This window comes from Triticum dicoccoides, chromosome 4A (assembly GCF_002162155.2).
Source record: "Triticum dicoccoides isolate Atlit2015 ecotype Zavitan chromosome 4A, WEW_v2.0, whole genome shotgun sequence".
Classification (NCBI taxonomy): Eukaryota; Viridiplantae; Streptophyta; class Magnoliopsida; order Poales; family Poaceae; genus Triticum; species Triticum dicoccoides.
In genome coordinates this window covers 182,588,544-182,614,499 of record NC_041386.1, presented here as the reverse complement: position 1 = coordinate 182,614,499, position 25,956 = coordinate 182,588,544, and positions in this window count along the sequence as shown.

The following is a 25,956-nucleotide window of genomic DNA, read 5'->3' as shown; positions in this document are numbered from 1 at the left end:
CTAGGTTTAAACCGGTCAGGCAGTTTCTCCGCCGCTTCAACGAAGAAAGGCATAAGTCTATTGGTGAGGAGGTAGCTCGGCTGTTGGCTGCAGGGTTTATCGTGGAGGTTTTTCACCCTGAATGGTTAGCTAATCCGGTGTTGGTTCTTAAGAAAAACGGCACTTGGCGTATGTGTGTGGACTACACAGATTTGAACAAAGCTTGTCCAGCAGATCTCTTTGGCCTCCCTCGCATTGATCAGATTATTGATGCAACGGCGGGTTGTGACCGTTTGTGTTTTCTAGATGCTTACTCTGGTTATCATCAGATCAAAATGGCAGTTAAAGACCAGGAGAAGACAGCTTTTATAACTCCCTTTGGAGCCTTCTGCTATGTCTCCATGCACTTTGGGCTTAAGAGTGCCCTGGCAACATATCAACATTGTGTTCAGAATTGTGTTCATAAACAGATTGGGCGCAATGTTCATGCAAATGTGGATGATATTGTGGTGAAGTCCATGAAGAAGGAAACACTAATAGATGACTTGAGGGAGACTTTTGACAACCTCCGGGTTTATAAGATGATGCTTAATCCGGACAAATGTGTCTTTGGTGTTCCAGCAGGCAAGCTCCTGGGTTTTCTGGTGTCAAACAGGGGCATTGAGGCTAATCCGGAGAAGATCACAGTTATCACCTCTCTGGCTAAACCGGCATGTATCAATGACGTTCAACGTCTAGCGGGCAGATTGCGGCTTTGAGCCGGTTTATCAGTCGTCTAGGGGAGAAGGCTATCCCTCTATATCAGATGCTAAAGAAAACAGATGACTTTGTCTCGAGCGACGCGGCTGATAAAGCGTTTGAGGATCTAAAGAGGCAGTTAGCTGAACTGCCTGTGCTTGCGGCTCCGATCAATAAAGAGCCTTTACTGCTCTATGTGGCTGCTAATGCCCGGGATGTTAGTGTGGCCATAGTTGTGGAGCACAAGGAGGCTGGAAAGGAGTATCCGGTTCAACGGCCGGTTTATTATATCAGTGAGGTGCTTATCGAATCAAAGCATAGGTATCCGCATTGGCAGAAGCTGGTGTATGGGGTGTTTATGGCAAGCTGGAAGCTCAAGCATTATTTTCAGGGTCATCCTATCACAGAGGTCAGTTCATCCCCCCTGGGAGATATCATTCAAAACTAGGAAGCAACTGGCCAGATTGCCAAGTGGGCCATTGAGCTTGGACCTCACGGGCTCAAGTATACACCTCGCACAACGATTAAATCTCAAGCACTTGTGGACTTCATCAATGATTGGACAGAGTTGCATGCACCAGAGGAAAAGCCAGATAACACTTATTGGACTATTCACTTTGATGGGTCTAGGCAATTGGAGGGCTCGGGGGCTGGAGTCATATTAACTTCCCCACGAGGTGACAAGCTTTGTTATGTTCTTTGCTTAATGTTCCCTTGTACTAAAAATGCAGCTGAGTACGAGGCCTTAATCCACAGTCTTCGGATGGCTAAGGAGATGAACTTAAGCCGGGTTAAGTGCTTCGGTGACTCGGACCTAGTGGCTCAACAGGTATCTGGCACTTGGGATTCTAAGGACCCACTCATGGCTGCATATCGATGAGAGGTGGACATAGTGGCCGGTCATTTCAAGGGTTATCAAGTTGACCATATAGACCGGCAAAAGAATGAAGCAGCAGACGCTTTAAGTCGTCTAGTCTCTCAGTGTAAGCCGGTGCCACCTAATGTTTTCCTCGATGTAGTGCACAATCCGTCGGTCAAGATACCCACAGAGGAGGAGTTGGCTATTCCTGACCAGGAGGCCCAGTTGGTGGCGGCTTTGCATGTTATACCAGATTGGACAGTCCCGTACTTGGCATACATGAAACGGGGCGAGTTACCGGAGGATGAAACCTTGGCCTGGCAGATAATCCGGCGATCCAAGTCAATGACCATTATCAGTGGGGAGTTACATCGTTACAGCGTTACAGGAGCAATTCAGCGTTGTGTGTCTCCTCAAGAGGGTTGTGAGATTTTGCGAGAAATCCACGAAGGATATTGTGGCCATCACGCTAGTTCAAAATCCTTGGTGGCTAAAGCTTTTCGTCATGGCTTCTATTGGTTGACAGCTCATGCTGATGCCGAGGATTTAGTTAAAAGGTGTGACGGTTGTCAAAAATTTGCACGCCGCGCTCATGTTCCGGCTCAGGAGTTGAGAATGATTCCAATCACTTGGCCGTTTGCAACTTGGGGGCTCGATATGGTTGGACCCTTTAAGACATCCAAGGACAAAAAGACCCACCTGTTTGTGGCAGTTGACAAGTTAACCAAGTGGGTGGAAGAAGAGCCAATCAGTAAGTGTGATGCATCCACGGCGGTTCAATTCATCAAAAAGGTGATATTCCGGTTTGGTTTCCCACACAGTATTATAACTGATAATGGTACCAATCTGTCAAAGGGTGAGATGGAGGAATTTTGCCAGCGTGAGCACATCTGGCTTGATGTAGCGTCAGTGGCTCACCCCCAGTCTAATGGTCAAGCAGAGAGGGCAAATCAAGAAATTTTGAGAGGTATCAAACCCCGGCTTATGGTTCCTTTAAAACGGACACCGGGTTGTTGGGTGGAGGAGTTACCTTCTATGGTATGGAGTATCAACACCACACCAAACAAATCGATGGGTTATACACCTTTCTTCATGGTTTACGGAGCAGATGCGGTTCTTCCTAGTGACATCCGTCATGACTCGCCCCGTGTGGCGGCTTATGTTGAAGCTGACAATGAGAAGGCACGTTAGGACTCATTGGACCTGTTAGATGAGGAGCGTGATCTTGCAGCGGCACGTTCGGCGATTTATCAACAAGATCTCCGGCGTTATCACAGCCACCGGGTTAAAAACAGAACTTTTCAAGAGGGTGATCTGGTGCTCCGGCTCATCCAGGATCAAACTGATATGCACAAATTATCCCCACCTTGGGAAGGACCTTTTGTGGTCAGCAAAAACCTACACAACGGGTCATACTACCTTATCGATATTCGAGAGCACAAAGACTCGCGTAAATCGGAGGAGGAGACAAAGCGGCTGTGTAATATAGCCCTTCTTCGGCCTTACTATACTTGAACCTCAGGCTCTTCTTATGTACATACTTATGACAATGTATATATTATATAATAAACCGGAGCCTCGGCTAAAGCGGGGTCTCTGTTCCTTTTTTTACATCATGTGTGGTTTCACAAGGGTTTCTACTGACAAAGCGGAGTTTTATTAACCCGGCCCATAAGGCCACACAGATATAAAGAAAGTCACTAGGGGGCTTGGTCGTATTCGAACCATAGCTACACCTCTTGATTGGTTTAAAACCCAAAAGGGATATCACTAGGGGGCTTGGTTGTCTTCACACCATAGCTACACCTCTTGATAGGCTTCAAGCCAAAAGGAAATTATGTGGAACCAAAGAGAGTCTATTGCATCAAGCACAACTCAAACATAGGTAACCACTGAGCACAGCTCAAATATTACCTGGGGGCTCCTTGCTTCTCAAAGAATAACGAGCTTGCATCCTTGTAATAGGCTATCAAGCCAGGCTTGGAAGCCATGTGTATTCACCTAAAACCCTGGGTTATCCTGCCTCTTTAAGTAAGCCACTCCGTCTAAGTAAACCTCGTATGACCCATCGAACGTTTGACAAGTCAATCTCATGGACCCTGAACTTGTCAACATTAAAACGGTGATTCATTAAAGATTGAGGTCCATCTTAAAAGGCTTTGTAAATGGATAGCGGTCGATGAGTGGGGTAATAGTAGTAGATGCAGAATCATTTCGGTCTACTTGTCACGGACGTGATGCCTATATACATGATCATGCCTAGATATTCTCATAACTATGCTCAATTCTGTCAATTGCTCAATAGTAATTTGTTCACCCACCGTAGAATACTTATGCTCTTAAGAGAAGCCACTAGTGAAACCTATGGCCCCCGGGTCTATTCTCATCATATCAATCTCCATCACTTTAATCTTGTTTTGCTTTTTACTTTGCCTTTTACATTTCACTTTGCATCTTTATACCAAAAATACCAAAAATATTATATCTATCAGATCTCACTCTCGTAAGTGACCGTGAAGGGATTGACAACCCCTAATCGCGTTGGTTGCAAGTAGCTATCGTTTTGTGCAGGTACAAGGGACTTGAGCATGGCCTCCTACTGTATTGATACCTTGGTTCTCAAAAACTGAGGGAAATACTTATGCTACTCTGCTGCATCATCCCTTCCTCTTCGGGGAAATCCAACGAAAGCACAACAGGTAGCAAGAAGGATTTCTGGCGCCGTTGTCGGGGAGTCTACACAAAAGTCAACGTACCAAGTACCCATCACAATCCCTATCTCTCGCATTACATTATTTGCCATTTGCCTCTCGTTTTCCTCTCCCCCACTTCACCCTTGTCATTTTATTCGCCCTCTCTCTCTCTCTATCCCCCCTCTCTATTTGCCTATTTTGCCCGTTTGCTCTTGTCTGCTCGTGTGCTAGTTTTCTTGTTTGTCGCGATGGCTCAACCAAGATTCGGTGATCTTCACCTTAAAAGGTTAGAGGAGATCGAAAACAACGTTAGGAAATTTATGGTTTTGCAATTTGAGCATAATAATTTCTTTAGAAATGAGCTTAAGGAACAAAAAGTTTTATGAGTTATATGAATAAAGAGCTTGATGATATGTCTAAAGAATTTGATGGTATAAGATCCCAAATTGCTCGTCTAGAAAAGATGACTGCTGAAATTTCGGATATGCAAGCCACCTTAGTCAATAAGATGGCCGCTAAACCGAATTCCTATGAAAATCAAGATGAGGATCTAAAAGTTATTGATGTGTCTCCTATTAAATCTTTGTTTTGCAATATGAATCTTGATGAAACCGAATATGATCTTCCTTTACCTAGAAGGCGTTCTAAAAATTTGGAGTATTTAGATCTTTAAGATGAAATTGATGAAAGTGGGATTGAAAGAAATAAAAATCTAGATGTTGCTAAACCCACTATATTGGATTTCAAGGATTTAATTATGAAAGTTGCTCTTTAATTGATTGTATTTCCTTGTTGCAATCCGTGCTAAATTCTCCACATGCTTATAGTCAAAAGAAAGCTTTCACTGAACATATTGTTGATGCCTTGATGCAATCTTATGAAGAAAAACTTGAGTTGAAAGTTTCTATCCCTAGAAAACTCTATGATGAGTGGGAACCAACTATTAAAATTAAAATTAAAGATCATGAGTTTTATGCTTTGTGTGATTTGGGTGCTAGTGTCTCTACTATTCCCAAGACTTTGTGTGATTTGCTAGATTTCCGTAATTTTGATGATTGCTCTCTAAACTTGCATCTTGCGGATCTACTATTAAGAAACCTATGGGAAGTATTAATGATGTTCTTGTTGTTGCAAATAGGAATTATGTGCCCATAGATTTCATTGTTCTTGATATAGATTGCAATCCTTCTTGCCCTATTATTCTTGGTAGACCTTTCCTTAGAACGGTTGGTGCGATTATTGATATGAAGGAAGGGAATATTAGATTTCAATTTCCATTAAAAAAGAGCATGGAACACTTTCCAAGAAAGAAAATAAAATTTCCATATGAAACTATCCTGAGAGCCACTTATGGATTGCCTACCAAAGATGGGAATACCTAGATCTATCTTCGCTTTTATGCCTAGCTAGGGGCGTTAAACGATAGCGCTTGTTGGGAGGCAACCCAATTTTATTTTTATTCCTTGATTTTTTTCTCCTGTTTAGTAATAAATAAATTATTTAGCCTCTGTTTTGGTTGTGTTTTTTTGTGTTTAATTAGTGTTTATGCCAAGTAGAACCGTTGGGAAGTCTCGGGGAAAGTCTTGTCGAACTTGCTGTAATAAACAGAAACTTTAGTGCTCACGAGATCTGCTGTCATTTTTATTTGAAGAGTGATATTTAGATAATTCTTTTTGCAGATGATTAATAGATAAATTCCTCACGTCCAGAAATTTATTTTAGAATTTTGGGGGTTCCAGATCTTGCGCTAGCTACAGATTACTACAGACTGTTCTGTTTTTGACAGATTCTGTTTTTCTTGTGTTGTTTGCTTATTTTGATGAATCTATGGCTAGTAAAATAGTTTATAATCCATAGAGAAGTTGGAATACAGTAGCTTTAACACCAATATAAAAAAGAATTAGTTCATTACAGTACCTTGAAGTGGTCTTTTGTTTTCTTTCGCTAACGGAGCTCACGAGTTTTCTACTTTAAGTTTTGTGTTGTGAAGTTTTCAAGTTTTGGGTGAATTCTTGTGATGGATTATGGAACAAGGAGTGGCAAGAGCCTAAGGTTGGGGATTCCCATGGCACCCCCAAGATAATCCAAGGACACCAAAAATTCAAAGCTTGGGGATGCACCGGAAGGCATCCCCTCTTTCGTCCATTTCCACCGGTAATTTACTTGGAGCTATATTTTTATTCACCAACATGATATGTGTTTTGCTTGGAGCATCTTGTATTATTTGTGTCTTTGTGATTTAGTATGCCACAATCATCATCGCTATACACACCTTTCGAGAGAGCCATACATGAATTAAAATTTGATAGAATACTCTATGTGCTTCACTTATATCTTTTGAGCTATGTAGTTTTGCTCTATGTGCTTCACTTATATCTTTTTGAGCTAAGTAATTTTGCTCTATGTGCTTCACTTAGATCTTTTAGAGAACGGTGGTGGATTTGTTTTAAAGAAAATATTGATCTCTCGTGCTTCACTTAAATTATTTTGAGAGTCTCTTAATAGCATGGTAATTTGCTTAATAATAATATGCTTGGTATTCATGATTTGTGAAACTTTCTTTTGAATGTGTTGAATACTAAGAAAAGATTGAAGCATGATAATTGTTTTGAGATATGGAGGTGATAATATTAGAGTCATGCTAGTTGAGTAGTTGTGAATTTAAAGAATACTTGTGTTAAAGTTTGTGATTCCCGTAGCATGCATGTATGGTGAACCGTTATGTGATGAAGTCGGAGCATGATTTATTTATTGATTGTCTTCCTTATGAGTGGCGGTCGGGGATGAGCGATGGTCTTTTCCTACCAATCTATCCCCATAGGAGCATGCGCGTAATACTTTGCTTTGATAACTTCTAGATTTTTGCAATAAGTATATGAGTTCTTTATGACTAATGTTGAGTCCATGGATTATACGCACTCTCACCCTTCCACCTTTGCTAGCCTCTCTAATACCGCGCACCTTTTGCCGGTATCATACACCCACCATATACCTTCCTCAAAACAGCCACCATACCTACCCATTATGGCATTTCCATAGCCATTCCGAGATATATTGCCATGCAACTTTCCACCGTTCCGTTTATCATGACACATTCATCATTGTCATATTGCATATCCTGGTACACCGCCGGAGGCATTCATATAGTCATATTTTGTTCTAAGTATCAAGTTGTAATTGTTGAGTTGTAAGAAAAATAAAAGTGTGATGATCATCATTTTTAGAGCATTGTCCCAAGTGAGGAAAGAATGATGGAGACTATGATTCCCCCATAACTCGGGATGAGATTCCAAACGAAAAATAAATAAAAGAGGCCAAAGAAGCCCAAATAAAAAGATGCCATAAAAAAAGAGAAAAGGCCCAAACAAAAAAATGAGAGAAAAAGAGAGAAGGGACAATGTTACTATCCTTTTACCACACTTGTGCTTCAAAGTAGCACCATGATCTTCATGATAGAGAGTCTCCTATGTTATCACTTTCATATACTAGTGGGAACCCCATAACTGGGATCACCCCACCATCTTTTACATGTTTTGTAAATCCACACTTTCTTTTGCACCGACATCTCGATGAGTTTTCGGATCTTCGGAACGTTGTCGTGGCACCGTTTCCGCTTTCATTGTCGTGGCACCCCACTCTTTCCGCCATGGTAATCAAATGCTTCATAACATGCTCATGTCAACATTTTCATAAAATTGCATATAACTTGCATATGCCATCCGCATCATGATAACAACATTTAAAATGTTTAAAAGTGTTGTTTGCATTAAATTACTAAATGATATGTGAGGATTTTCCGGAATTGTTGTTTGTTATTTTCGGCCTCATTTAAAGTTTCCTAAATAGTTAGTTTACCTATGCCTCACCTCTTTCCATGTTTAACAACATTTAATATTGTTGGGTACATAAACGAGAGGGAACTAAGTAATTGAATGTGGTGTTTCATTGCATATTCAGCTCCACTTAACTTGTAGTATTGTTTGTTGCACTTTGTCCTGCCATGACTCATTAAACCGGACATGCATCATACTTGGTTGTGCATCATGCCATGTTTTAGCTTGTTGTTTTACCGTGTTGTTTGCTTCTTTCCGGTTGTGCTCCTTCTCGATAGTTCCGGTTACGTTGCGATTGTGAGGATTCGTTCGACTACGCCCATTCGTCTTCTTCATGGACTCGGTCTTCTTCCTAGCGGGATTTCAGGCAAGATGACCATCACCTTGGATCTCATTACTATCTTTGCTATGCTAGTTGTCTCGATGCTATCGCTATGTCGCGCTACCTACCACTTTTTTATCAAGCCTCCCAAATTACCATGATACTATTAATTTTCCTAATTTTTTGAATATTCCAAAACGGAGAAAAATTATCATTAGAAATGTTTTGGAGTCGGTTTACTTACTGTACCACATACCTATTCCTTTTCGATGTCTGAAACATTCTGGAAAGTATCCCTTATGTACTCCTCTGATGTTACGGTATTAATTATATTGGTCTCAATATTCATGGGAGTACATGAGATATAATGTTTGATTCTTTGATCATTTACCACCTTAGGATTTGTGCCTTCGGCGTTGTTGATTTTGATGGCACCGGAATGATACACCTCCTTGATAATGTAAGGACCTTGCCATTTAGAGAGAAGCTTTCCTGCAAAAATCTTAAACAAGAGTTGTATAGCAAAACATGATCACCTACATTAAACTCACGCTTTTGTATCCTTTTATCATGCCATATTTTAACCTTTTCTTTAAACAACTTGGCATTTTCATAGGATTGGGTTGTCCACTCATAAAGCAAGCTAATGTCAAATAACCTCTTAAACAAGGGTATTACACCACAACGGTGGCCCGAACCAGTATAAACCCTGTGTCTCTTATGTTGTTCTTTCCATAGATTAGATCTTAGCGAGGCGGAGGGGTGCAGGTAGGTAGAAGGCGAAATCTTCGCGCGCACCCCAGTGTTGGAACCTCAAGGGTCTGCCGGAACCCGAAATCCGACAGGTCTCAGCTATTCTGCATTCGTCGGATCGCATCAACGCGGATACAACAATGTTAACGTTGGAGGGTAATTGTCGGTTTCTACCGTTAAAACTGAAGTTAGGAAGGCTCAAACATCACTGCAATGACATGTCAACGCTTATGGCCGCTTTGGTTAAATATGCCGATTCAGATAGTACCAAAGACCCTGACTCAGAGGAGGACAAACCAGGAAAAGGGAAGAAGAACGGCAACACCAAGGGATAGCAGCATAACCAGGCAGGTCATGGAAACAATGGTATGCGCAAAGCAGACAATAGTTTGGACTTTGTGGCTAACACCAATGCTTAGGATAACAGTCAGCGTCGTAAGGGCAAACAGCCCCAGAGGGGCGGAGGGTCAGGCCCCGATCTGGAGCACCTATTAAATCAACCTTGTCCAAAGCATGGATCGAAGGAGAGGCCGGCTTCACATCTTTGGAAGGATTGTTACATCATGCGAGAATTCAAGAACTCCAATATGTTTCAATATGACAATGGCCTGCACGGCGGTTCAGGAGGTGGTTTTCATGGGCCGGGTTATGGAGGCAGCAACTCCGGTTCAGGATTTCAAGGCAATCAAACCGGACATAGAAATCAAGAGAACCAAGGCAACCAGGGAGGTTATAACCATTAGGGGAATCATCAGCAGCAGCAGTCGGGTTATCAAAGCAATCCAAAGCAGTTGAATAGTGGGCAGTATCATGTCTTCACCACTATCTTGTGCAAGCGTGATCAGAAGCTTCACAAGAGGGTCGTGAACTCTGTTGAACCGGTAGTGCCTTAGTATTTGCGCTGGTCTGAGCAACCAATTTTATGGAGTCGGGAGGATCACCCACCCCAGGTTGACAGTCCGGGTCATCTGGCCTTAGTGGTGGCACCTCAAGTTTGGGGGTATAAGTTCACCAAAGTTCTCATGGATGGTGGAAGTAGTATCAACATCCTTTACTATGATACCTTCCGCCGTATGGGGTTGACAGATAAGAATCTTAAACCGTTGAACACCGTTTTCCACGGTGTGGTGCCCGGTAAGTCTACGTATCTAGTGGGTAAGATAGCCCTAGAGGTGGCCTTTGGAGATGATCATGATTCAAGGTCAGAAACATTGACTTTTGAGGTGGTGAAAATCAAGAGTCCGTATCATGCCCTGTTTGGGCGACCGGCTTATGCCAAGTTCATGGCGAGGCCGTGTTATGTTTATCTGCAGCTTAAGATGCCAGGTCATAAGGGGACCATCATAGTACATGGGAGCAGGAAGATTGCTTTGGAATGTGAGGAAGGTGATGCGGCTTACGCTGAGTCCGCTTATCTGCAGCTGAAGTTTTATAAAGACAAGGTTGATCCGGCAGACATGACTTCTTTGAAAAAGCCAACTACGGAGCACGATCCGGTGTTGAAGTTTAAATCAGCCACAAACACTAAGATGGTTGATTTTGTTCATTGCAATTCGTCCAAGCAGTTCAGCATCAGCGCTAGCCTGGATCCCAAATAGGAAGGCGCGCTCATCGAGTTCATCCGCGAGAACCGGGACATCTTTGCATGGAAGCCTTTTGACATGCCAGGCGTACCGAGGGAACTCACTGAGCACACACTTAATATAGATCCTAGGTTTAAACAGGTTAGGCAGTTTCTCCGCCGCTTCAACGAAGAAAGGCGTAAGTCTATTGGTGAGGAGGTAGCTCGGCTGTTGGCTGCAGGGTTTATCGTGGAGGTTTTTCACCCTGAATGGTTAGCTAATCCGGTGTTGGTTCTTAAGAAAAACGGCACTTGGCATATGTGTGTGGACTACACAGATTTGAACAAAGCTTGTCCAGCAGATCTCTTTGGCCTCCCTCGCATTGATCAGATTATTGATGCAACGGCGGGTTGTGACCGTTTGTGTTTTCTAGATGCTTACTCTGGTTATCATCAGATCAAAATGGCAGTTAAAGACCAGGAGAAGACAGCTTTTATAACTCCCTTTGGAGCCTTCTGCTATGTCTCCATGCCCTTTGGGCTTAAGAGTGCCCAGGCGACATATCAACATTGTGTTCAGAATTGTCTTCATAAACAGATTGGGCGCAATGTTCATGCAAATGTGGATGATATTGTGGTGAAGTCCATGAAGAAGGAAACACTAATAGATGACTTGAGGGAGACTTTTGACAACCTCCGGGTTTATAAGATGATGCTTAATCCGGACAAATGTGTCTTTGGTGTTCCAGCAGGCAAGCTCCTGGGTTTTCTGGTGTCAAACAGGGGCATTGAGGCTAATCCGGAGAAGATCACAGTTATCACCTCTCTGGCTAAACCGGCATGTATCAATGACGTTCAGCATCTAGCGGGCAGATTGCGGCTTTGAGCCGGTTTATCAGTCGTCTAGGGGAGAAGGCTATCCCTCTATATCAGATGCTAAAGAAAACAGATGACTTTGTCTCGAGCGACGCGGCTGATAAAGCGTTTGAGGATCTGAAGAGGCAGTTAGCTGAACTGCCTGTGCTTGCGGCTCCGATCGATAAAGAGCCTTTACTGCTCTATGTGGCTGCTAATGCCCGGGCTGTTAGTGTGGCCATAGTTGTGGAGCGCAAGGAGGCTGGAAAGGAGTATCCGGTTCAACGGCCGGTTTATTATATCAGTGAGGTGCTTATCGAATCAAAGCATAGGTATCCGCATTGGCAGAAGCTGGTGTATGGGGTGTTTATGGCAAGCCGGAAGCTCAAGCATTATTTTCAGGGTCATCCTATCACAGAGGTCAGTTCATCCCCCCTGGGAGATATCATTCAAAACTAGGAAGCAACTGGCCGGATTACCAAGTGGGCCATTGAGCTTGGACCTCACGGGCTCAAGTATACACCTCGCACAACGATTAAATCTCAAGCACTTGTGGACTTCATCAATGATTGGACAGAGTTGCATGCACCAGAGGAAAAGCCAGATAACACTTATTGGACTATTCACTTTGATGGGTCTAGGCAATTGGAGGGCTCGGGGGCTGGAGTCATATTAACTTCCCCACGAGGTGACAAGCTTTGTTATGTTCTTTGCTTAATGTTCCCTTGTACTAAAAATGCAGCTGAGTACGAGGCCTTAATCCACAGTCTTCGGATGGCTAAGGAGATGAACTTAAGCCGGGTTAAGTGCTTCGGTGACTCGGACCTAGTGGCTCAACAGGTATCTGGCACTTGGGATTCTAAGGACCCACTCATGGCTGCATATCGATGAGAGGTGGACATAGTGGCTGGTCATTTCAAGGGTTATCAAGTTGACCATATAGACCGGCAAAAGAATGAAGCAGCAGACGCTTTAAGTCGTCTAGTCTCTCAGCGTAAGCCGGTGCCACCTAATGTTTTCCTCGATGTAGTGCATAATCCGTCGGTCAAGATACCCACAGAGGAGGAGTTGGCTATTCCTGACCAGGAGGCCCAGTTGGTGGCGGCTTTGCATGTTATACCAGATTGGACAGTCCCGTACTTGGCATGCATGAAACGGGGCGAGTTACCGGAGGATGAAACCTTGGCCCGGTAGATAATCCAGCGATCCAAGTCAATGACCATTATCAGTGGGGAGTTACATCGTTACAGCGTTACAGGAGCAATTCAGCGTTGTGTGTCTCCTCAAGAGGGTTGTGAGATTTTGCGAGAAATCCACGAAGGATATTGTGGCCATCACGCTAGTTCAAAATCCTTGGTGGCTAAAGCTTTTCGTCACGGCTTCTATTGGTTGACAGCTCATGCTGATGCCGAGGATTTAGTTAAAAGGTGTGACGGTTGTCAAAAATTTGCACGCCGCGCTCATGTTCCGGCTTAGGAGTTGAGAATGATTCCAATCACTTGGCCGTTTGCAACTTGGGGGCTCGATATGGTTGGACCCTTTAAGAGATCCAAGGACAAAAAGACCCACCTGTTTGTGGCAGTTGACAAGTTAACCAAGTGGGTGGAAGAAGAGCCAATCAGTAAGTGTGATGCAGCCACGGCGGTTCAATTCATCAAAAAGGTGATATTCCGGTTTGGTTTCCCACACAGTATTATAACTGATAATGGTACCAATCTGTCAAAGGGTGAGATGGAGGAATTTTGCCAGCGTGAGCACATCTGGCTTGATGTAGCGTCAGTGGCTCACCCCCAGTCTAATGGTCAAGCAGAGAGGGCAAATCAAGAAATTTTGAGAGGTATCAAACCCCGGCTTATGGTTCCTTTAAAACGGACACCGGGTTGTTGGGTGGAGGAGTTACCTTCTATGTTATGGAGTATCAACACCACACCAAACAAATCGATTGGTTATACACCTTTCTTCATGGTTTACGAAGCAGATGCGGTTCTTCCTAGTGACATCCGTCATGACTCGCCCCGTGTGGCGGCTTATGTTGAAGCTGACAATGAGAAGGCACGTTAGGACTCATTGGACCTGTTAGATGAGGAGCGTGATCTTGCAGCGGCACGTTCGGCGATTTATCAACAAGATCTCCGGCGTTATCACAGCCACCGGGTTAAAAACAGAACTTTTCAAGAGGGTGATCTGGTGCTCCGGCTCATCCAGGATCAAACTGATATGCACAAATTATCCCCACCTTGGGAAGGACCTTTTGTGGTCAGCAAAAACCTACACAACGGGTCATACTACCTTATCGATATTCGAGAGCACAAAGACTCACGTAAATCGGAGGAGGAGACAAAGCGGCTGTGTAATATAGCCCTTCTTCGGCCTTACTATACTTGAACCTCAGGCTCTTCTTATGTACATACTTATGACAATGTATATATTATATAATAAACCGGAGCCTCGGCTAAAGCGGGGTCTCTGTTCCTTTTTTTACATCATGTGTGGTTTCACAAGGGTTTCTACTGACAAAGCGGAGTTTTATTAACCCGGCCCATAAGGCCACACAGATATAAAGAAAGTCACTAGGGGGCTTGGTCGTATTCGAACCATAGCTACACCTCTTGATTGGTTTAAAACCAAAAAGGGATATCACTAGGGGGCTTGGTTGTCTTCACACCATAGCTACACCTCTTGATAGGCTTCAAGCCAAAAGGAAATTATGTGGAACCAAAGAGAGTCTATTGCATCAAGCACAACTCAAACATAGGTAACCACTGAGCACAGCTCAAATATTACCTGGGGGCTCCTTGCTTCTCAAAGAATAACGAGCTTGCATCCTTGTAATAGGCTATCAAGCCAGGCTTGGAAGCCATGTGTATTCACCTAAAACCCTGGGTTATCCTGCCTCTTTAAGTAAGCCACTCCGTCTAGGTAAATCTCGTATGACCCATCGAACGTTTGACAAGTCAATCTCATGGACCCTGAACTTGTCAACATTAAAACGGTGATTCATTAAAGATTGAGGTCCATCTTAAAAGGCTTTGTAAATGGATAGCGGTCGATGAGTGGGGTAATAGTAGTAGATGCAGAATCATTTCGGTCTACTTGTCACGGACGTGATGCCTATATACATGATCATGCCTAGATATTCTCATAACTATGCTCAATTCTGTCAATTGCTCAATAGTAATTTGTTCACCCACCGTAGAATACTTATGCTCTTAAGAGAAGCCACTAGTGAAACCTATGGCCCCCGGGTCTATTCTCATCATATCAATCTCCATCACTTTAATCTTGTTTTGCTTTTTTACTTTGCCTTTTACATTTCACTTTGCATCTTTATACCAAAAATACCAAAAATATTATATCTATCAGATCTCACTCTCGTAAGTGACCGTGAAGGGATTGACAACCCCTAATCGCGTTGGTTGCAAGTAGCTATCGTTTTGTGCAGGTACAAGGGACTTGAGCATGGCCTCCTACTGGATTGATACCTTGGTTCTCAAAAACTGAGGGAAATACTTATGCTACTCTGCTGCATCATCCCTTCCTCTTCGGGGAAATCCAACGAAAGCACAACAGGTAGCAAGAAGGATTTCTGGCGCCGTTGTCGGGGAGTCTACACAAAAGTCAACATACCAAGTACCCATCACAATCCCTATCTCTCGCATTACATTATTTGCCATTTGCCTCTCATTTTCCTCTCCCCCACTTCACCCTTGTCATTTTATTCACCCTCTCTCTCTCTCTATCCCCCCTCTCTATTTGCCTATTTTGCCCGTTTGCTCTTGTCTGCTCGTGTGCTAGTTTTCTTGTTTGTCGCGATGGCTCAACCAAGATTCGGTGATCTTCACCTTAAAAGGTTAGAGGAGATCGAAAACAACGTTAGGAAATTTATGGTTTTGCAATTTGAGCATAATAATTTCTTTAGAAATGAGCTTAAGGAACAAAAAGTTTTATGAGTTATATGAATAAAGAGCTTGATGATATGTCTAAAGAATTTGATGGTATAAGATCCCAAATTGCTCGTCTAGAAAAGATGACAGCTGAAATTTCGGATATGCAAGCCACCTTAGTCAATAAGATGGCCGCTAAACCGAATTCCTATGAAAATCAAGATGAGGATCTAAAAGTTATTGATGTGTCTCCTATTAAATCTTTGTTTTGCAATATGAATCTTGATGAAACCGAATATGATCTTCCTTTACCTAGAAGGCGTTCTAAAAATTTGGAGTATTTAGATCTTTAAGATGAAATTGATGAAAGTGGGATTGAAAGAAATAAAAATCTAGATGTTGCTAAACCCACTATATTGGATTTCAAGGATTTAATTATGAAAGTTGCTCTTTAATTGATTGTATTTCCTTGTTGCAATCCGTGCTAAATTCTCCACATGCTTATAGTCAAAAGAAAGCTTTCACCGAACATATTGTTGATGCCTTGATGCAATCTTATGAAGAAAAACTTGAGTTGAAAGTTTCTATCCCTAGAAAACTCTATGATGAGTGGGAACCAACTATTAAAATTAAAATTAAAGATCATGAGTTTTATGCTTTGTGTGATTTGGGTGCTAGTGTCTCTACTATTCCCAAGACTTTGTGTGATTTGCTAGATTTCCGTAATTTTGATGATTGCTCTCTAAACTTGCATCTTGCGGATCTACTATTAAGAAACCTATGGGAAGTATTAATGATGTTCTTATTGTTGCAAATAGGAATTATGTGCCCATAGATTTCATTGTTCTTGATATAGATTGCAATCCTTCTTGCCCTATTATTCTTGGTAGACCTTTCCTTAGAACGGTTGGTGCGATTATTGATATGAAGGAAGGGAATATTAGATTTCAATTTCCATTAAAAAAGGGCATGGAACACTTTCCAAGAAAGAAAATAAAATTTCCATATGAAACTATCATGAGAGCCACTTATGGATTGCCTACCAAAGATGGGAATACCTAGATCTTCGCTTTTATGCCTAGCTAGGGGCGTTAAACGATAGCGCTTGTTGGGAGGCAACCCAATTTTATTTTTATTCCTTGATTTTTTCTCCTGTTTAGTAATAAATAAATTATTTAGCCTATGTTTTGGTTGTGTTTTTTTGTGTTTAATTAGTGTTTATGCCAAGTAGAACCGTTGGGAAGTCTTGGGGAAAGTCTTGTCGAACTTGCTGTAAAAAACAGAAACTTTAGCGCTCACGAGAACTGCTGTCATTTTTATTTTAAGAGTGATATTTAGATAATTCTTTTTGCAGATTATTAATAGATAAATTCCTCACGTCCAGAAATTTATTTTAGAATTTTGGGGGTTCCAGATCTTGCGCTAGCTACAGATTACTACAGACTGTTCTGTTTTTGACAGATTCTGTTTTTCGTGTGTTGTTTGCTTATTTTGATGAATCTATGGCTAGTAAAATAGTTTATAATCCATAGAGAAGTTGGAATACAGTAGCTTTAACACCAATATAAATAAAGAATGAGTTCATTACAGTACCTTGAAGTGTTCTTTTGTTTTCTTTCGCTAACGGAGCTCACGAGTTTTCTACTTTAAGTTTTGTGTTGTGAAGTTTTCAAGTTTTGGGTGAATTCTTGTGATGGATTATGGAACAAGGAGTGGCAAGAGCCTAAGGTTGGGGATGCCCATGGCACCCCCAAGATAATCCAAGGACACCAAAAATTCAAAGCTTGGGGATGCACCGGAAGGCATCCCCTCTTTCGTCCACTTCCACCGGTAATTTACTTGGAGCTATATTTTTATTCACCAACATGATATGTGTTTTGCTTGGAGCATCTTGTATTATTTGTGTCTTTGTGATTTAGTATGCCACAATCATCATCGCTATACACACCTTTCGAGAGAGCCATACATGAATTAAAATTTGATAGAATACTCTATGTGCTTCACTTATATCTTTTGAGCTATGTAGTTTTGCTCTATGTGCTTCACTTATATCTTTTTGAGCTAAGTAATTTTTCTCTATGTGCTTCACTTAGATCTTTTAGAGAACGGTGGTGGATTTGTTTTAAAGAAAATATTGATCTCTCGTGCTTCACTTAAATTATTTTGAGAGTCTCTTAATAGCATGGTAATTTGCTTAATAATAATATGCTTGGTATTCATGATTTGTGAAACTTTCTTTTGAATGTGTTGAATACTAAGAAAAGATTGAAGCATGATAATTGTTTTGAGATATGGAGGTGATAATATTAGAGTCATTCTAGTTGAGTAGTTGTGAATTTAAAGAATACTTGTGTTAAAGTTTGTGATTCCCGTAGCATGCATGTATGGTGAACCGTTATGTGATGAAGTCGGAGCATGATTTATTTATTGATTGTCTTCCTTATGAGTGGCGGTCGGGGACGAGCGATGGTCTTTTCCTACCAATCTATCCCCATAGGAGCATGCGCGTAATACTTTGCTTTGATAACTTCTAGATTTTTGCAATAAGTATATGAGTTCTTTATGACTAATGTTGAGTCCATGGATTATACGCACTCTCACCCTTCCACCTTTGCTAGCCTCTCTAATACCGCGCACCTTTTGCCGGTATCATACACCCACCATATACCTTCCTCAAAACAGCCACCATACCTACCCATTATGGCATTTCCATAGCCATTCCGAGATATATTGCCATGCAACTTTCCACCGTTCCGTTTATCATGACACATTCATCACTGTCATATTGCATATCCTGGTACACCGCCGGAGGCATTCATATAGTCATATTTTGTTCTAAGTATCGAGTTGTAATTGTTGAGTTGTAAGAAAACTAAAAGTGTGATGATCATCATTTTTAGAGCATTGTCCCAAGTGAGGAAAGAATGATGGAGACTATGATTCCCCCATAACTCGGGATGAGATTCCAAACGAAAAATAAATAAAAGAGGCCAAAGAAGCCCAAATAAAAAGATGCCATAAAAAAAGAGAAAAGGCCCAAACAAAAAAATGAGAGAAAAAGAGAGAAGGGACAATGTTACTATCCTTTTACCACACTTGTGCTTCAAAGTAGCACCATGATCTTCATGATAGAGAGTCTCCTATGTTATCACTTTCATATACTAGTGGGAATCTTTCATTATAGAACTTGGCTTGTATATTCCAATGATGGGATTCCTCAAATTTCCCTAGGTCTTCATGATCAAGAAAGTTGGATGCACACCCACTTAGTCTCTTTTTGAGCTTTCATATACTTATAGCTCTAGTGCATCCGTTGCATGGCAATCCCTACTCACTCACATTGATATCTATTGATGGGCATCTCCATAGCCTGTTGATACACCTAGTTGATGTGAGACTATCTTCTCCTTTTTGTCTTCTCCACAACCACCATTCTCTTCCACCTATAGTGCTATATCCATGGCTCACGCTCATGTATTGCGTGAAGATTGAAAAAGTTTTGAAAAATTTAGAGTATGAAACAATTGCTTGGCTTGTCATCGGGGTTGTGCATGATTTAAATACTTTGTGTGGTGAAGATAGAGCATAGCCAGACTATATGATTTTGTAGGGATAACTTTCTTTGGCCATGATATTTTGAGAAGACATAATTGCTTTGTTAGTATGCTTGAAGTATTATTATTTTTATGTCAATATAAACTTTTTTCTAAAATATTTCGAATCTGAATATTCATATAACAATTAAGAAGATTTGCATTGAAATTATGCCAAGTAGCACTCCGCATCAAAAATTCTCTTTTTATCATTTACCTACTCGAGGACGAGAAGGAATTAAGCTTGGGGATGCCTCATACGTCTCCAACGTATCTATAATTTTTGATTGCTCCATGCTATATTATCTACTGTTTTGGACTATATTGGGCTTTATTTTCCACTTTTATATTATTTTTGGGACTAACCTATTAACCGGAGGCCCAGCCCAGAATTGCTGTTTTTTGCCTATTTCAGTGTTTCAAAGAAACGGAATATCAAACGGAGTCCAAATGGAATGAAACCTTCGGGAACATGATTTTCTCACCGAACGTGATCCAGGAGACTTGGGCCCTATGCCAAGGCATCAGAGAGGCGGTCACGAGGGTGGGGGGCGCCCCCCCTAGGGCGCGCCCCCTGCCTCGTGGGCCCCTCGGAGCTCCACCGACATACTCCTTCCTCCTATATATACCTACGTACCCCCAAACGATCAGAATAGGAGCCAAAAACCTAATTCCACCGCCGCAACTTTCTGTATCCATGAGATCCCATCTTGGGGCCTGTTCCGGAGCTCCGTCGGAGAGGACCGTCATCATGGAGGGCTTCTACATCATCATAGCCTCTCCGATGAAGTGTGAGTAGTTTACCTCAGACCTTCGGGTCCATAGTTAGTAGCTAGATGGCTTCTTCTCTCTTTTTGGATCTCAATACAAAGTTCTCCCCCTCTCTTGTGGAGATCTATTCGATGTAATCTTCTTCTTTTTGCGGTGTGTTTGTTGAGACCGATGAATTGTGGGTTTATGATCATGTCTATCTATGAATAATATTTGAATCTTCTCTGAATTCTTTTATGTATGATTGGTTATCTTTGCAAGTCTCTTCGAATTATCCATTTGGTTTGGCCAACTAGATTGGTAGTTCTTGCCATGGGAGAAGTGCTTAGCTTTGGGTTCGATCTTGCGGTGTCCTTTCCCAGTGACAGAAGGGGCAGCAAGGCACGTATTGTATCATTGCCATCGAGGATAACAAGATGCGGTTTATTTCATATTACATGAGTTTATCTCTCTACATCATGTCATCTTGCTTAAGGTGTTACTCTGTTTTTAACTTAATACTCTAGATGCATGCTGGATAGCGGTCGATGAGTGGAGTAATAGTAGTAGATGCAGAATCGTTTTGGTCTACTTGTCACGGACGTGATGCCTATATACATGATCATGCCTAGATATTCTCATAACTATGCTCAATTCTGTCAATTGCTCAACAGTAATTTGTTCACCCACTGTAGAATAATTATGCTCTTGAGAGAAGCCACTAGTGAAACCTATGGCCCCCAGGTCTATTGTCATCATATCAATCTCCATCACTTTAATCTTGTTTTGCTTTTTTACTTTGCCTTTTACTTTTCACTTTGCATCTTTATACCAAAAGTATTATATCTATCAGATCTCACTCTCGTAAGTGACCGTGAAGGGATTGACAACCCCTAATCGCGTTGGTTGCGAGTAGCTATCATTTTGTGTAGGTACAAGGGACTTGAGCGTGGCCTCCTACTGGATTGATACCTTGGTTCTCAAAACTGAGGGAAATACTTACTCTACTCTGCTGCATCATCTCTTCCTCTTCGGGGAAATCTAACGCAAGCTCAAGAGGTAGCAGTATTATGTCCTTGATGCACCGCTAGGTGACAAAACTATTGCAGTTGCAGATGCAGACGTTTTGAACGTTTTGACAAAAGCTCGGTATGATAACGACTTGATAGTTTAGTGCACCATTCTTTACGGCTTAGAACCGGGACTTCAAAAATGTTTTGAATGCCACGGAGAATATAAGGTGTTCCAAGAGTTGAGATTGGTATTTCATACTCATGCCCATGTCGAGAGGTATAAGACCTCTGACATTACTTTGCCTACAAGATGGAGGATAATAGCTCAACCAGTAAGCATGTGCTCAGATTGTCTGAGTACTACAATCACTTGAATCAAGTGGGAGTTAGTCTTCCAGATAAGATAGTGATTGATAGAGTTCTCTATTCACTATCACCAAGTTGCTAGAACTTCGTGATGAACTATAATATGCAAGGGATAACGGAAACGATTCCCAAGCTCTTCGTGATGCTGAAATCGACGAAGGTAGAAATCAAGAAAAGCATCAAGTCTTGATGGTTAACAAGACCACTAGTTTCAAGAAAAGGGCAAAGGGAAGAAGGGGAACTTCAAGAAGAATGACAAGCAAGTTGTTGCTAAAGTGAATAAACCCAAGTCTGGACCTAAGCCTGAGACTAAGTGTTTTTACTGCAAAGGGACTAGTCACTGGAAGCGGAACTACCCCAAGTATTTGGCGGATAAGAAATATGTCAAAGTGAACAAATGTATATTGGATATACATATTATTGATGTGTACTTTACTAGTGTTTATACCAACCCCTCGGAATTTGATACTAGTTCAGTTGCTAAGAGTAGTAACTTGAAACGGGAGTTACAGAATGAAAAGAGACTGGTTAAGGGTGAAGTAACAATGTGTGTTGGAAGTAGTTACAAGAATGATATGATCATCATAGCACACTCCCTATACTTTTGGGATTAGTGTTGAACCTAAATAAGTGTTATTTGGTGTTTGCATTGAGCATGAATATGATTTGATCATGTTTATTGCAATACGGTTATTCATTTAAGTTAGAGAATAATTGTTATTATGTTTACATGAATAAAACCTTCTATGGTTATACACCCAATGAAAATGGTTTGTTGAATCTCGATCGTAGTGATACACATATTCATAATATTGAATCCAAAAGATGCAAAGTTAATAATGATAGTGCAACTTATTTGTGGCACTGTCGTTTAGTTCATATTGGTGTAAAGCGCATGAAGAAAATCCATGCTGATGGGCTTTTGGAATCACTTGATTATGAATCAGTTGATGCTTGCGAACCATGCCTCATGGGAAAAGATGACTAAGACTCCGTTCTCTAGAACAATGGAGCGAGCAATTGACTTATTGGATATAATACATAATGATGTATGAGGTCTGATGAATGTTGAGGCTTGCGACGGGTATCATTATTTTATGACCTTCACAGATGATTTGAGCATATATGGGTATATCTACTTGAAGAAACATAAGTCTGAAACATTTGAAAAGTTCAAAGAATTTCAGAGTGAAGTGGAAAATCATCATAACAAGAAAATAATGTTTCTACGATCTGATCGCAGAGGCGAATATTTGAGTTACGAGTTTTGTCTTCAATTAAAACAACATGGAATAGTTTCACAAACTCATGCCACCTGGAACACCACAGTGTAATGGTGTGTCCGAACGTCATAACCGTACTTTATTTGATATAGTGCAATCTATGATGTCTCTTACCGATTTACCACTATCGTTTTGGGGTTATGCATTAGAGACAGCTACATTTACATTAAAAAGGGAACCATCTAAATCCATTGAGACGGCACCATATGAACTGTGGTTTAGCAAGAAACCTAAGCTGTCATTTCTTAAAGTATGGGGTTGTGATGCTTATGTGAAAAAGTTTCATCTTGATAAGCTCAAACCCAAGTGCGTCTTCATAGGATACCCAAAAGTAACTGTTGGGTACACCTTCTATCGCAGATCCGAAGGCAAGATATTTGTTGCTAAAATGGATCCTTTCTAGAGAAGGAGTTTCTCTCGAAAGAAGTGAGTGAGAGGAAAGTAGAACTTGATGAGGTAACTGTACCTGCTCCCTTATTGGAAAGTAGTTCATCATAGAAATCTATTTTTGTGACTCCTACACCAATTAGTGAGGAACCTAATGATGATGATCATGTAACTTCAGATCAAGTTCCTACCGAACCTCGTAGGTCAACCAGAGTGAGATGCGCACCAGAGTGGTACGGTAATCCTGTTCTGGAGGTCATGTTAATTGACCATGACGAACCTACGAACTATGAGGAAGCGATGATGAGCCCAGATTCCGCGAAATGGCTTGAGGCCATGAAATCAGAGATGGGATCCATGTATGCGAACAAAGTGTGGACTTTGGTCGACTTGCCCGATGATCGGCAAGCCATAGAAAATAAATGGATCTTCAAGAGGAAGACAGACGCTGATAGTAGTGTTACTATCTACAAATCTAGACTTGTCGAAAAAAGGTTTTGACAAAGTTCAAGGTGTTGACTACGATGATATTTTCTCACTCGTAGCGATGCTTAAGTCTGTCCGAATCATGTTAGCAAATTGCCACATTTTATGAAATCTGGCAAATGGATGTCAAAACTACATTCCTTAATGGATTTCTTAAAGAAGAGTTGTATATGATGCAACCAGAAGGTTTTGTCGATCCTAAAAGTGCTAACAAAATGTGCAAGCTCCAGCGATCCATCTATGGACTGGTGCAAGCATCTCAGAGTTGGAATATACACTTTGATGAGTTGATCAAAGAATATAGTTTTATACAGACTTGTGGTGAAGCATGTATTTACAAGAAAGTGAGTGGGAGCACTACAACATTTCTGATAAATATATGTGAATGAAATATTGTTGATCGGAAATAATGTAGAATTTTCTGGAAAGCATAAAGAAGTATCTGAAAGGAGTTTTTGAAATAAAGACCTCGGTGAAGCTACTTACATATTGAGCATCAAGATCTATAGAGATAGATCAAGATGCTTGATAAGTTTTTTCAATGAGTACATACCTTGACAAGATTTTGAAGTAGTTCAAAATGGAACAGTCAAATAAAGAGTTCTTACCCGTGTTACAAGGTGTGAAATTGAGTAAGACTCAAAGCCCGACCACGGCAGAAGATAGAAAGAGAATGAAAGTCATTCCCTATGCCTCAGCCATAGTTTCTATAAAGTATGCCTTGCTGTGTACCAGATCTATTGTATACCCTACACTGAGTTTAGCAAGGGAGTACAATAGTGATCTAGGAGTAGATCACTAGACAGCGGTCAAAATTATCCTTAGTGGAATAAGGATATGTTTCTCGATTATGGAGGTGACAAAAGGTTCATCATAAAAGATTACGTTGATGCAAATTTTGACACTAATCCAGATGACTCTAAGTCTCAATCTGGATACATTTTGAAAGTGGGAGCAATTAGCTAGAGTAGCTCCGTGCAGAGCATTGTTGACATAGAAATTTGCAAAATACATATGGATCTGAATGTGGCGGACCCGTAGACTAAACTTCTCTCACAAGCAAAACATGATCACACCTTAGTACTCTTTGGGTGTTTATCACATAGCAATGTAAACTAGATTATTGACTCTAGTAAACCCTTTGGGTTTTGGTCACATGACAATGTGAACTATGGGTGTTAATCACATGGTGATGTGAACTATTGGTGTTAAATCACATGGCGACGTGAACTAGATTATTAACTCTAGTGCAAGTGGGACACTGAAGGAAATATGCCTTAGAGGAAATAATAAAGTTATTATTTATTTCCTTATTTCATGATAAGTGTTTATCATTCATGCTAGAATTGAATTAACCGGAAACATAATACATGTGTGAATACATAGACAAACATAGTGTCACTAGTATGCCTCTACTTGACTAGCTCGTTAATCAAAGATGGTTAAGTTTCCTAACCATAGACACGAGTTGTCATTTGATTAACGGGATTACATCATTAGGATAATGATGTGATTGACTTGACCCATTCCATTAGCTTAGAACTTGATCATTTACTATGTTGCTATTGCTTTCTTCATGACTTATACATGTTCCTATGACTATGAGATTATGCAACTCCCGTTTACCGGAGGAAAACTTTGTGTGCTACAAAATGTCACAACGTAACTAGGTGCTTATAAAGGTGCTCTACATGTGTCTCCGAAGGTACTTGTTGAGTTGGCGTGTTTCAAGATTAGGATTTGTCACTCCGGTCGTCGGAGAGGTATCTCTGGGCCCACTCGGTAATACATCACTATAACCCTTGCAAGCATTGTAACTAATGAGTTAGTTGTGGGATGATGTATTACAGAACGAGTAAAGAGACTTGCCGGTAACGAGATTGAACTAGGTATTGAGATACCGACGATCGAATCTCAGGCAAGTAACATACCGATGACAAAGGGAATAACGTATGTTGGTATGCGGTTTCACCGGTAAAGATCTTCGTAGAATATGTTGGAGCCAATATGAGCATCCAGGTTCCGCTATTGGTTATTGACCAGAGACATGTCTCGGTCATGTCTACATAGTTCTCGAACCCGTAGGGTCCGCACGCTTAACGTTCGGTGACGATTTGTATTATGAGTTTATATGTTTTGATGTATCGAAGGTAGTTCAGAGTCCCGGATAAGATCGGGGACATGGCGAGGAGTCTCGAAATGGTCGAGACGTAAAGATCAATATATTGGACGACTATATTCGAACATCAGAAAAGTTCCAAGTGGTTCGGGTATTTTTCGGAGTACTCGAGAGTTACCGGAATTCGCCGGGGAGTATATGGGCTTTATTGGGCTTTAGGGGAAAGAGAGAGGAGAAGCTGCGCCCCCCCCCAATGCTTAGTCCGAATTGGACTAGGGGGAGGGGCGGCGACCCCTCCTTCCTTCTCTTCTCTTTTCCCTTTCCTTCTCTCCTACTCCTACTACTTGGAAGGGCTCCTAGTTCTACTAGGAAAGGGGGAATCCTACTCCCGGTGGGAGTAGGACTCCCCTAGGGCGCGCCATAGAGAGGGCCGGCCCTCTCCCTCCTCCACTCCTTTATATATGGGGAGGGGGTACCCCTTG